The sequence below is a fragment of the Canis lupus genome, chromosome 9 (assembly GCF_011100685.1).
Source record: "Canis lupus familiaris isolate Mischka breed German Shepherd chromosome 9, alternate assembly UU_Cfam_GSD_1.0, whole genome shotgun sequence".
Taxonomy (NCBI): Eukaryota; Metazoa; Chordata; class Mammalia; order Carnivora; family Canidae; genus Canis; species Canis lupus.
Genome location: NC_049230.1, coordinates 8,807,480 through 8,821,045, shown reverse-complemented (window position 1 = coordinate 8,821,045; position 13,566 = coordinate 8,807,480). Strand labels below are relative to the sequence as shown.

General features: G+C 42.1%; 1 long non-coding RNA gene across 1 annotated transcript in view; it reads right to left on the bottom strand.

Moving 5' to 3' along the window:
• Window positions 1–7,309: 7,309 nt before the first annotated feature.
• LOC119873235 overlaps window positions 7,310–13,566 on the bottom strand; it is a 49,511-nt gene continuing 43,254 nt past the window's right edge. Inside the window, exons 7-8 of the long non-coding RNA XR_005364237.1 lie at window positions 11,921–12,034; window positions 7,310–11,008 (exon numbers count right to left, since the gene is read on the bottom strand). This is a non-coding gene — a long non-coding RNA (uncharacterized LOC119873235). The remainder of the gene's footprint in view (window positions 11,009–11,920; window positions 12,035–13,566) is intronic.

Here is a 13,566-nt window from a genome sequence, read left to right as displayed (position 1 = left end):
GAGTAACTGTGTTGGGGGGACAGCAGGCTGCTCCTTGGGAAAGCAGTCTGTTTTTATAATTATGCATTTGAAAGAAGAAGGGGGCTAGTGAGGGAGGATGGGACTCACAGATGTCTTCAGGGTTCACTTACCCTCTTAATTGTAAGGAGCCTTTAGAACCCTTGGCCTCCCAAGTGGGCACCCTCCTCCCATGCTCCAGGATTCAGATGCTTATGTGAGAAGAGATGTTCATCAGGAAGGTCTGGGAAGAAGGTAAGAAGGGAAGCTTGGAGCCAGGGTGATCCCTGCAGAGGATCAGCCCTTGCTTGGAGCCATGTTCACACCAAGAACAGCAAGACCCCTTGGCTCTGTTCTTAAATGAAGACAAGCCAGACATCAAAGTTGCTTGCAAACCTGCCCAATAAAAGCAGCTTAGAAGCTATCGGTGAAAGAGGTCATCAGCCCAACTCCCACTCCAGTGAGAAAATAGGTCCTCATCAGTTGGGACTGAGGTGGGAGACCCAAAGCAAGAACTAGGAATCACAGGGTCTGGAGGAGAAGAGGGGATTGTGGAATGTTACTGTTTGCATTTGTCCAAATCCAAGGAGGGGCTACCAGCTTTTTCTCCCTTCCTTGTGGGAGGGATTAAGACAGTCGAGGTCCCCAAACACTGAAAAGATTATAGTCCTCTCTATCCCACTGTCTGTCTTGCCATCTTTCTATCTGTCCTCTGTCTGTCATTATCTATCTATCTATCTATCTATCTATCTATCTATCTATCTATCATCTATCTATCTACAAAATTGTGATTGTCAGGCTATTCCCCAGTATGCTGGGTTTTTTCTTTCCATGCACATGGTGGTATTGCCAATCCCTACCTCCCTGAAGTCAAATATGCCATGGGATTTGCTCTGGCCAATGGAAAGTGAGTGTAGGAGACGTTAAAGATGTTTTCAGGCAGAGTACTGACTTTAATAGCCAATGCCCAATTGCCCATGTTGTCTCCCCTCTGCCAGGAGGCCAGGGCTGCTCTGGTTACCATCCTGCTTCCCAGAGCAAAGACAGAGTGGTGCAGAACCACCCCACCTCAGTACTCACAGCCCCTGCTGGCTGACCCACAGCGAATGTGCTATACAAATAAAAAATATGTCTTTGTTATTTTCAGCCACGGAGATTTTGACATTGTTTTTTTGTTGAGGATACAAAAAAAATATACAATAATAAGAAAGAAGTTTGCAAGATTTCTTTCCCGAGTGACTACTTTGATAACTTGGCACTTCTATGAAGTAATCAAATCCTTTCAAGAATTTCTCTCCTTTTTATGCTTATGCTATTGCAGTGGTGTGTTAAGTATGCACCTCATCTCTGTCGGGCGATCCAATCCTTCTCACATAGAAACTCTATCCTGCGGTAAGCACAGCAGACCTCACGGGCTTTTTATTTTTTTAAGATTAATTAATTAATTAATTAATTTGAGAGAGAAGGGAGGAAGGCAGAGGGAGAGAGGGAGAATTTTCAGCACACCCCAACTGAGCATGGGGCCCAACGTGGGGCTCGATCTCAGGACCCTGAAATCATGACCTCAGTCAAAATCAAGAGTTGGTTGTTTAACTGACTGAGCACCCAGGGGCCCCTCACCGACTTTTAAGTACTACACTGAGATCCTTCTACTGTCATCTGCCAGTCACATGTCCTTGGAGAGTTTACTCAAACTCTCTAAATCTCAGCTTCCTTAGCTATAAAATTAAGATTGTAATTCCTATCTCTCCGATTTATTGTGCCACTGGGAAAAGGTATACAACTTGTAGTGATACCCCTATTCTACACCCCCATGCTTCCTCAGAAGCATTTACCTTCCATAGAATGGGGATGACAATACCTCCCTCCCTCCCACCCAGTAAGGAAATTGGCCAACCTGGAGCCCTTACAGTAAATTCATAGCTATTGATATAATCACTGTGATCGCCATTATATTAATAAATCACATGGGACCTAATATGTATTCAATAAATCTTAGCTGCTTCCCTTGCCCTTCATGTTTAGGAGTGGGGTCATTCAGAATAGCATTATCCATAGCTAATCAGGAGGGTGGCCAACAACCTAAAAAGAGAAAAGAATTAAAAAAAAAAAAAGAGTCTCTGCTTTAGACCCATTTATGACGAGACATGTCTGGATCCTTAGGATGCCAGGTTTTTTCCATTCTGCAAACACATGGCTTCCATTAGTTGACTGATACTGACACATCGGAGGCTTCCAAAGTCCTCTGGGCCTCTGATGAGTGAAAGGTTTGCATGCCCAACAAGGAAAAGGCAGCCTCTGCCGGTGTGAAAATGCTGCCAGGGGTGGGGCAGTGGAGGTGTTGAGTTTAGGTAGGAGACCAAATCTGGCTCTGTTTTTAATGACCATCCTGTCCACACCTGAAAATAAACTAGCCACACCTGGTGAGATTCCTAACGCTCTGGAGCTCCAATGTTGATGTCAGTGTGCATACAGGGCCTCCATTAATCAGAGTGAGTGTTGTGTGGTGCGTGCTCACCAGGCGCTGCAGAATAGTGAATAATTTGCAGTGTGCACACACTGTCTCTCCTGAGCTTTCTCATCCAAAGCAAACCCAAGCTCCAGTGTTATGCTCCTTTTAGTTTGTGTTCTAAGTTCACTGTTGTTTGGACTTAGGAACAGTCCTGAATTCTAATTAGTTTGCAGTTGGAGCCTGCATAATGGTAACTCTATCCTTTGCTTAGCCGTTATCATCTGTTTCCCGTCTTTAAAGCTGCATGGTCCATTTTTGTACTGCACAATAGTGATACTCGCGACCTTGTTTCTTGTTTGGTGTCTCACAGCAACAAGTTCTATTTAAAATGGGGGGAAGTTGGTGGCATCGTTGATCTGAGAAATTTGGGGCAATTCTCTGCTCTAAATTGCATACCGAGGGGATGATTCCAAGAAAATAAGTCTTTGTATTCTCTATTATGGAGAGGATCTTGATTACACTTAGCCAGGACAGACATGTTACCTCTCAAAATATTTGCAGCTTCAGGCTGTGCAGCAAAGGTGAGCAAATAAAAGTGTAAGGAAGGAACAGTGAAGGTACATTTGCCTAACACTTCAAACCAAGCTTGTGTTTTCACACGTATCAAATCACTGGATTCTTTCAACAGCCCTGTGGGCTAGATGAGCAGTTACTCTTCACCCATCTTAGGCAAGCCGGGACAACTGGTCACCCTACAGAAGGTAAATACTTTCTCCATCCCATTTTGCAGATGAATGAACTGAAACTTGAGGAGTCCTGAGGTCATACAGCTAGCCAGGCTAGTGGAGAATTTATTTTTTATTTTTTATTTTTTAGAGAGAGAGAGCACATATGTGTGTGCATGTGCATGCACTTTTGGGCTGTGGTAGAGGGGCAAGGGAGAGAAAGAATCTCAAGCAGTTTCCATGCTCAGAATGGAGATAGAGCCCCAATGCAGGACTCTGTCTCATGACCCTGAGATTAAGAGTCAGGTACTTAACTGACTGATCCACCCAGGTACCCCTGGGCTTGTTGAGATTTTTAAATCTATGTTTTTAAACCATTAGAAGATACTAGCTAAGAAAGAGCTTCTTCCTATGGGAGGAATTTGTAGTACATCCACAAAGGAGTGAAGTTAGCTATTGTTCTCCTTATTAAATAGGGCTTAAGGGCCATCTGATGGCTCAGTTGTTTAAGTGTCCAACTCTTAATTTCAGCTCAGGTCATGATTTCATGGTCTTGGTATCAAGCCCTGCCTTGAGCTCTGTGCTCAGCAGGATTTTGCTTGAGATTCTCTCTCTCCCTCTGCCCCTCCCCCAACTCTCATACTTCTCTTTCTCTCTCTAAAAATAAATAAAGCAATTTTTTTTGAAAAGGGTTTAATATTGTGCTAAGCTGTGTTTCTCTGTTGTTGATATTATTCTTATTTTTCTATTCCGTTGTTGTTATACTTCCAAGTGACTTGGGGCAAAATCTGAAATGTTAATTAATAGACTTAGTTTTTAACCAGTTGTCATTCTATCTTTGAGGAAGAAAAGACAATAATGTTAACATTAACAACTACTCCAAGAGTTGACATCTGATTCATTAAGAAATGAGCTCTATTATATTGTTTTTCTATTTTCCACTCAAAAGAGATCTTGGCTAGCAGGGACTTTCTGTGAATTTTAATTTCAAAGGGCACCAGAGACTCTCAAAAGACATTATCTTAGCTCCTATATACTTCCCAAATGTATTTTAAAAACACATTACCTATGATACTGTCTCTATAAAACAGACTCAGAGTGGGATCCCTGGGTTGTGTGAACCAAAGGTGTCATGACCTCAAATTATAAGAAGGCCCAGGAAGAAAGTTTCCTTATGGAAAAGGATTTTCCAGCTTCCAAAACAACTGTCCATAAATGGATTTACTTAAGCAAAAGCTTAAGTACATTTCAAAAGAAACCAGTGATCATGGCTACAAGATGAGCGATACATAAATTTAAGGGGTACTTGGGGACACTCTAAAATCCCAAGGCAAAATTGACTTTCTTAATTTGATAGAGGAATAGGTCCAGTTGGGAGCTTTGGCTGAGTCTGTTTTTCATGAATCATTTTATCTGTGGACATGCCTTATAAATTAAAACTTACCTAAAAAAATAAAATCCCTAGATGTGAGATGATTAAAGTTTCAAATCTGGTCATTTGAAAATCACAAAAGGTTGGATGAAAGTGATACTGTTTTGAGGATTTTAAGTTTCTTTTTAAAATCACACAAGTTGCTGAACTTATAAAAAGTCTTTGATTCAAATAAAAAGTGAGGGCTTTTGGAGAGAGTCATTTTCTCTGTTATCAGATGCATTTTAGTGTATAGTTTTCCACTCTGGCGTATGTGGATGTCTAGGCTTGCTTCCATCAATTCATTTAATCTCTGATTCATAAAAAAGCATGTTTCCTGTTTATCTTTGTCCAGACTGAGTGCAATCTGTGCTTCCTAGCTCTTCCAACAATCTCAATTTTCCAAATTTCATATCAGAATGCATGTGAGGGGGTAGCCCTGGTGGCACAGTGGTTTAGTGCTGCCTGCTGCCCCGGGTGTGATCCTGGAGACTCGGGATCGAGTCCCACGTCGGGCTTCCTGCATGGAGCCTGCTTCTCCCTCTGCCTGTGTCTCTGCCCCCCCCCCTCTCTCTGTGTGTCTCATGAATAAATAAATAAAATCTTTAGAAAAAAAAAAAGAATGCATGTGAGGCACGGTAAATCCATGGTTATCTTGACAGATTGGGAGCTGCATATCCACAGGGAGAAAATTAAGGCACTACTCCCAAAGACACCCACTTACCAAACTCTAATTTCAAAAAGAAAAGATCAACACTTAATTTACTGCAAGTGAGTGAAGAGGGGAAAGAAAAGTTAATACAAATAAGTGCTGAGCTACAAGTTTAAAAATGAATAGAAGAAATTCTCCCAAAACATATAATTTTCATATATAAGCTAGTTGCTGAACTGAAGAAAGATTAGCATTCAACACAAGCTCACTTGAAATCAACCCAAATCAGACAATTGAACCATATTTATTACATCCATTTCTTGAAACTAACAAAATTCATTGTGCTTCAGGGAAACTTTGATAGACAACAGTTTGACCACAGAGGCCAAACATTTTAATGTCACATACTCACCAAGTCAATATACAGATGAGAACATTGAAGATGATTTTTTGTTACTACTAATAGTCCTTAGTTTTTAATAATTTGGTCTAGAATTTATAGCGATATCATCCACTTCATTTGTATCCATCATTGCACCAAAGAGATGTCCAACATCTAATATATAAATATACAAACAAATACATGATTTTTATGGCCACAAACATTTGTTTCCCAAAAACATTTGCAAAATTCTTTTTCTTAGTTTCATGATATATATTTAGAATCTGTCCTACTACAAATCCTTAACCCTCAGAAAATCAAGACTTAGAGAAATTAGTAATTCTCTACCCTCACCACACATGCATACACATGCATACAGCAATAACTTCTGCAAATTAGTACACTGAAGAAAAGAGAGAAAGTACAGTCTACTGCATGAAATAGCTCACTTAAGTTCACTGTTCATGGGGAGCAAAGTCTTAAAAAAAATAACCCCAAAGATAATATTTTTGGTTATTCATTTGTTTTTATTTCCAATTCCTCATCACTTAGTTAACATTGGTCTTTTTTAAAAAGACCAATTTATTTGTGAGGCGCCTGCGTGGCTCAGTTGGTTAAGTGTCCAACTCTTGGTTTCGGCTCAAGTCATGATCTCAGGATGGTGAGATGGAGCTCTGCATTGGGCTCCATGCTGGATGTGGAGCCTGCTTAAGATTCCCTCTCTCCCTCTCCCTCTACCCAACCTCTCTCCTCACCCTCCCCACTCAAGTGTCTCTCTCTCTCTCTCACTCTCAAAAAAAAAAAAAAAAAAGCAAAAGAAAATAAGTTATTTGTGAATAGGAGTAATGAGTTGGGAATTGAATTCAGGTCTGGCCATTTTACCTGAGCAATGAAAACATAAATGCCCTGGAGCCAGCAAAACTGTCTACCCCCTGGCAATTCCTTTGTTTCCTCCTGAGATTGTCTAATTATACAGTAATGCTGAGTATTCTTCATTTGTAGATTAATTAGTCGGTGCCTAAGCAGTTCTTTGAACATAAAAGGCAACATGTAAATCTAAGTGTAATTATTCATCCTCAAGCTAATGATCATTTAATTAGTGTTTTCTGCTGGCTTAATGGTCCATAAAGAAGAGGGTAATTTGGGGAAGGAGCTTCTAACATTGCTATAAGAGAAGTTTAGGATTGTAGCTCTAACTAGAATGAAAAAACAATATTCAATGTTTAAATAAAGCCTTTAAAATTAGAAGTGAATTGAAAATTGACTCCATCCTCTCTCTTGGTAACAGCCAGGAAGGAACTGAAAATGAAGCATATCATTTGGTTCATTTGCATATTTCCAGAATTCAGAGTCACAGTTTGATTTGGGCTAATCTGATATTTTATGGCAAAATCAAAGACCTACCTTCAGGTGAAGTTTATAGAGCAGAAAAGAGGTTCACTGTGGGGTGTTTGTATGTTATGAAGATTCTTTTGCCCTTTAAGTAAAATAGGATTCTAGTTTCCTAAATAGGAGATCATGTCCAAGTCATCAGATGGGGATGCCTGCTTTCTAGTCAGGTTATGATCCCAGGATCAGGCCCCATGTCAGGCTCCCAGCCCAGCCAGGGAGTCTCCTTCTCCCTCTGCCCCTCCCTCTGCTCATGTGCACGCTCTCTCGCTCTTTTTTCAAATAAATAAAATCCAAAGAAAGAAAGAAGAAAGAAAGAAAGAAAGAAAGAAAGAAAGAAAGAAAGAAAGAAAGAAAGAGAAAGGAAGGAAGGAAGAAAGAAAGAAAGAAAGAGAAAGGAAGGAAGAAAGGAGACATCAGATCAAGCTAAGTGTTTTTGCAAAATACCCACATCAGAACTTCTTACATAGTTTTCTAATTATTTCTCTCTGTATCTCCCCTACTAGATTATACACTCAAAGCCAATTTTGTTGTTGTTGGTATCAGCAATATCTGTTTTTCTCCTGCCTTGTTTTAAAAAGATTCAGGCCCTCTGAAGACTGATGTATTACTCACATTGAGATATATTATCTTTTATTCTCTTAGGTGATTTCAGGGGCAAAGACCAAGATCATGCAGATGCTGTAGGAGTTGGTGATATTGTAGTGAGTCAAAAAATAAAGTAGGAGAGAGATTAAACCAGGCAAAACCCTTATCGAGTCTTTTTTTTTGGCCTTTTTTACCTTTCTATTTCCTGCCTTATCAAGCCAATAGTCAGCATTCCTTGAGTAAGTGAATCAGCAAACAAGTAACAACTAAAAATATACATATACAACAAAACTGAACAAACATGCCTCTGGGTATAAAAGCTATTCATATAAACTTAAACAAAATTCTATGACAAAGAAATTGTGAACATCTCTGTTACATGTTTTTGATCCAGAGGTCCCTGTTCAGATACTGGGTCATTAACACATCATAAAGAGATTATCCAGACAACATCAATTAACCTGGCACTGCAAGCAGCTGTATTGGTCTAATTGATAATTTGCATCAAGGGACTTCTTTATCTTTTAAAATTTCTCTTAGACAGGGAAGGTGCAGGGGTAGAAGGAGAGAGAAGCAAACCCCTCTGAGCATGGAGCACAACCCAAGGCTCGATCCCGCAACCCTGAGATCATGACTTGAGTCAAAACCAAGAGCCAGATGCTCAACCAGCTGAGCCACCAGGTGCCCCTCAAGTGACTTCTTTAAGAACCACAGTTTTTTCAGGTATGAAATGGAGCACTTGTCAGTTAAATGGAATGATCACAAATCTAACAGAAAGTAATTATTCAATAAGTGTCAGCTCTTTTAACATCAGTTGAATTTTCTTTTTACAGAAACTTTGATTCAAAATTAAGTAAATAGAGAACCTTGCTGAACATATGTGTTTCTCCATTGACAAGAATTTCCTTTGTCAACTGATAAATCAAGCCGCAAGTATGTGACATTGGTGATTGTATTACTGATACTTTGTCGTAGTAAGAGGCACACCCTAGGCTTTGTACATATTCAAAAGAGTTTAAAAATTCAGAAGTAATTATAAAGATACAAAATTTATACTAGCTTTTCCTCAACAGAAGAAAAGTGAGAAGAACGCCAAAAATTTAACAGTACAATAAACTACAGCATACTTGGAGGGACTATAAAAATAATGATGCTATTTGAAATTTTACTTAAAAGAAAGACATTTAAGTAATAAGTGAGAGATAACTATCCTAACGTGCCCAGAAATCCACTCTGCTTTTTGGAAGGATGTTTTTCATGTTCCTTTTGGAACTCCTGGAAGAATTTCTCAATCCAATATCCTCAAAAATATCCATATATCCATCAGACAGCACAGAAGTGTCAGAAATTCCTTACCCATGAGGCTGGACATACATACAGCAACATGCATTTGATCAGGTTGAGAAATAGGTATCCTAAGAGGCTCTATTATTTATTTTTTTAAAAAAAGATTTTATTTATTTATTCATGAGAGACACACAGAGAGAGGCAGAGACACAGGCAGAGGGAAAAGCAGGCTCCATGCAGGGACCCCAATGCAGGACTCGATCCTGGGACTCTGGGATCATGCCCCGAGCGCCAAAGGCAGATGCCCAAACGGTGAGCCACCCAGGTTTCCCCTAAGAGGTTCTGTTAGAAAGGTCCTTGCAAAGGATGAGCACACAGGATCTATATTGGCACTGGAGCCCGAGGTAAGGCATGGCATTCCCAAAACACATTCATCCTGCACTCTCGTGATAAGGGTTTTGCCTGGCTTAATCTCTCTCCTCCTTTATTTGTTGACTCGCTACAATACCACCAACTCCTACAGCATCTGCATGATCTTGGTCTCTGCCCCTGAAATCACCTAAGAGAATAAAAGAAAATATATCTCAATGTGAGTAAAACATCAGTTTTCAGAGGGCCTGAATCTGTTTAAAACAAGGCAGAAGAAAAACAGATATTGCTGATACCAACAACAACAAAGCTCACTTAATATATTTGGTGAATCTCAAGAGAAGTGCTAACATTTTTCCTTTTCTGAATATGAATGCTTTCTGTTATTTCCTAGAAACTATGAGAATTTTAAAAAAATCCAAAAACAGAACAAAATTTTTATCACTGAGAATTCTTCTATTCTGAGTTTTCTCTCTCTCTCTCTCTCTTTTTTAGAAAAGTGGAAAAATAAAAACAATACGCAACAAACAAATGAAACTGTACAAAAGATGCTGGATTCTACAACATCTACCGCTTGGTAGAGCCAGTTGGCAAAACAAGATAAAATACACGAGTGCCTGTTTACGGAAGTTACGGGCATTATGAAATGTAACGCTTGCTTTTAACATAGAAAGCCAAGTGAAATAGGGTGAAAACCTAAGCAGATCATACTCATATAATTAAAATACAAATGTATTTTCATGAAGACCCTGATTCCAGACGGCCGCCCTCACTGCTCTCCTCCCCCTTTTATGGGAATCTCTGAAACCATTTCGCTTGGGGGAGAAAGTAGATTTTAGCAGAGTGAGGAAGAATGCCAAACATCCATGGCAACTTCGAATTTTTCCACTTTCTTTACATGTTCAATTGAGACGTTCATAAAATTATAAATGAAAGGACACATTATGAGCACTTTCTTTGAAGGGAAAAAAAGGGTCTTGCCTGGAAGTAAAATCTTGGAGTCTGTAGCCTTCTTCTGCAGAGAACACTTGGGAGCTTTCTCTGCCAACAGCGGGACCCCTACAAGAGTTTGCCTTTGCCTTCAGGATTCAAGAAGGTGGAAGCAATTGTTCCCCCGACTGTGGGTGAGGCATGGAGCACCAGGAGGGGGTTGCGAGCACCGGGCCTGGGCTGGTGTCCCTCAGGGACTGAGGTCAGTATGTCTGGGCGCCTTCCTTCCACCTCCCTCCTCCCTCCTTTCTTCCCTCCCTGCCACCAGGGATTCCCTCCTGTTTACATTGGGGAGACTGCAACTTCTGTTTCTTAAACATTTAAAAGAAGTTTAAAAGCTTATAAAAAGGCTCTTAAGATTTCTTGGACACCGAATGCCTCTTACAGAACAATATTTTGAAGAGTTAAGTGTAAATGAATCAGAAACCGACGTATTAAATTTCCCTTGACATACACATCAGTTTAAAAAATTAATGGAAAAAGTGCCCAGGGCTCAAAATGTTTGGGGTTTCCTCAAACCCAAAATGCTTGAATGTAAAGAGTGGAAATCCATTTGAACCAGTCAGGTTTGCTGATTTTCCACACCCCGCCCCCACACCCCCAGAGCCCTAGTAATAAAGGAGGGAGCAGCAGGTCCTGGTGGTGACTGGCTGGCTGGGGACATGTCACCTTCCTGGTCATCATGCTTTGGTTGGGGCAGAAGCCAACATCTGGGCTGATGCTGCAGAGATGTCGAGCCACTGTTCATGGAGGCTGACGCTAAAAGCTGGTTTCAAAAAAGAGACAAATAGAACTAAATAAACAATCACAGGAGATCATATATCACTGATGAAGATATTTAGATTTGAACCAGCCCCAGAAAACATAACGTGCTGCAATTTGTCCTGCAGACATTAACTCAGTCCTGGGTCCTGTAACTGCAGACCTCATGACTTCTGATGGCAAAAGGCACATGGGTCAAAACCGGAGAACACTTAGAGTTTTGCCGTTTGGGTTCTTTTGTTCATTTGCTGGTTTCGATACTGATTGTACATCCAAGGAAACATCCACAAGAGCAGAAATAACCAAAAGTCCTGAAACCAGCCTCAATACCTAAAGTCATCTTTCGTCAGACTATTCAAAATAATTTTTTCATTCCGTTGGTTTTGTTTTGTGAGTGAACGGCCACACTAGGTGGCAGCTAACAGGAAGGCTGAGCCAGGTGAAGAGGACACATGCTGTCCTCATGGTCATGGAAGCAATCTGATCGCTTTGGTGGGGGGGGGGGGCGGTGTCACAAAGCCACCAGGAAGTCTGTGTTGGGCCACTTTAGCCCTGGAACTAATCATACAGCCCAGCAAGGGGGGATCATGGCTTTAAGCTCATGCCTGGCCGTATCTCATGGTAACTCTCACTCCGTAAAAACACGTGAAAGGACCCTGTGAACCTCGAAGAGCTCTCTGCACATAGCTGCCTTTACTCTTATTTTCAAATTGACATCCTTTACCCCTTGAGGAGCCTTGGCCATCCCAAGTAGTTCTACAGAAGCCTGTAATGACCTCTACTTCGGGAAGAATGGAAATACAGGAGGGGCTGTCTTCTGGTAGGTATGAGCCTTGCTCATCCTTCCTCAAAGAAGTTCTCTCAAAACCTTGGCAGGGTCTTGGAGGTTGGGGAGACAGTACTTAGAGAAATATACCTTTGGAAGACAGTGGCCCGCCTTATTCCACTCAACGTAGGTGCTGGGTAATGTTGTTCAGTGAGTGAGCGATGGGAGCAGAGGATAGTCCTCTCTTCCCCAGCGAAGTCGCATCTACAATGGAAAGCTCCAAGAGTTACAGGAGTAACAGCTTCGGGGACGTAGCAGACACAAGAAGGCTCAGAAATATACGGAGGCTCAAGGACACCCAATCACAGTCTTATTTCCTCTCCCGTAGATCTGGGGCATGGAGGAAGTGTTTGCAGCAGGGAACAGGACAGACGTGAGAAATGGCCCATTCCAGCACATTCTCTCACCCACCTTTCCCAGCTGTCCCACCACAAAGTGATTCCTTGTCACCCTAAATGATTGAGAGCAAGTAATTCCCCCCAGGCTGGGCTTCTCCTGCTCCACCTGACAGTTCAAGATCAAGATGTGCTCCGCTGTCTCAGGTTTGCTGAGTGTGCTATTATTTGCTATTATTGCTAATATTTGGGTGTGCTAGGGTAGACGAAGGGGCTGGAAAAAAAAAAACAAAAAAAAAGGACGCAGTCACCAATGTTACCAGGTGATTGGTTACTTGATTATGTACAAGTGTGGAGGCCAGTAGTGATACCCCCCACCCCCATACCCTAAAAGTTCTAATGCTGCCTCTGGGCATTTTCCCACATGCCTTCATCCTGTGTTCAGGGGAACCCCATTTTAACATGAGCCAAGACTACCCCCTCCCCTAGGGGGCATTCCATGCGGGTGGAAAACAAGCAGAATAAAACAAAAGAGGGATGCCTGGGTGGCTCAGTCTGTTTAACATCTGCCTTCCGCTCAGGTGCTCAGGTCATGATCTCTGGGTCCTGGGATCGAGCCCCGCATTGGGCCCTGGCTCAGTAGCCACTCTGCTGCTCCTTCTCCCTCTGCCCTCCCCCTGCTCTGTCTCTCTCAAATAAGTCAAAAAGAAGGAGAAAAAGAATAAAACAAAAGCTCCACTTGAGGACCTGAAGATAACCTGCTGGCCTCCTAGCTCTCAGCCAGCCCTGCGGTCTACCAGATGGATTGTGGCTGTATTTGTCCTTGCACATTCAAAAGGTCACAGAAGGGGCCCTTGGGGGGCTCAGTCGGTTACGTGTCTGCCTTCAGCTCAGGTCCTGGGATCGAATCTTGCATCAGCTTCTTGCTCAGTGGGGAGCCTGCTTCTCCCTCTGCCTCTGCCTCTTCCCCCGGCTTGTGCACTTGCTCTCTCTCTCACTCTCTCCAATAAATAAATAAAATCTTTTAAAAAAAAAAAAGTGGTGTGGGGGGGTAAAGGCCACCAAGATGAGGTCTAGAAACTCAGCTGGTGTTTTACTGACATCTTTTGGGATGGAGACCCCCCCCCCCCCCCCCCCCCCACTCCCCTTGCCACCCCCAGGCCGGGACCTGGTGCACAGACCAGATGCCCTTTCCCTTCACCATGGGGCCTATGGCTCCACGCTGCTCTTGGTGCTAAAGCAAACAGTTGGAGCCGATGTGCCTCCCGGCCTTGGTCTTGCTGCCGCCGATGGGCTGATGGGCAGGACACCACTGCCAGGGCCTCGCTGCGGGTCAGAGCTGGTGTCCTGGGGCCACATGGCAGGGGTTCTTTCTTCTTCAGGTTTGATCCATCCTTCCTT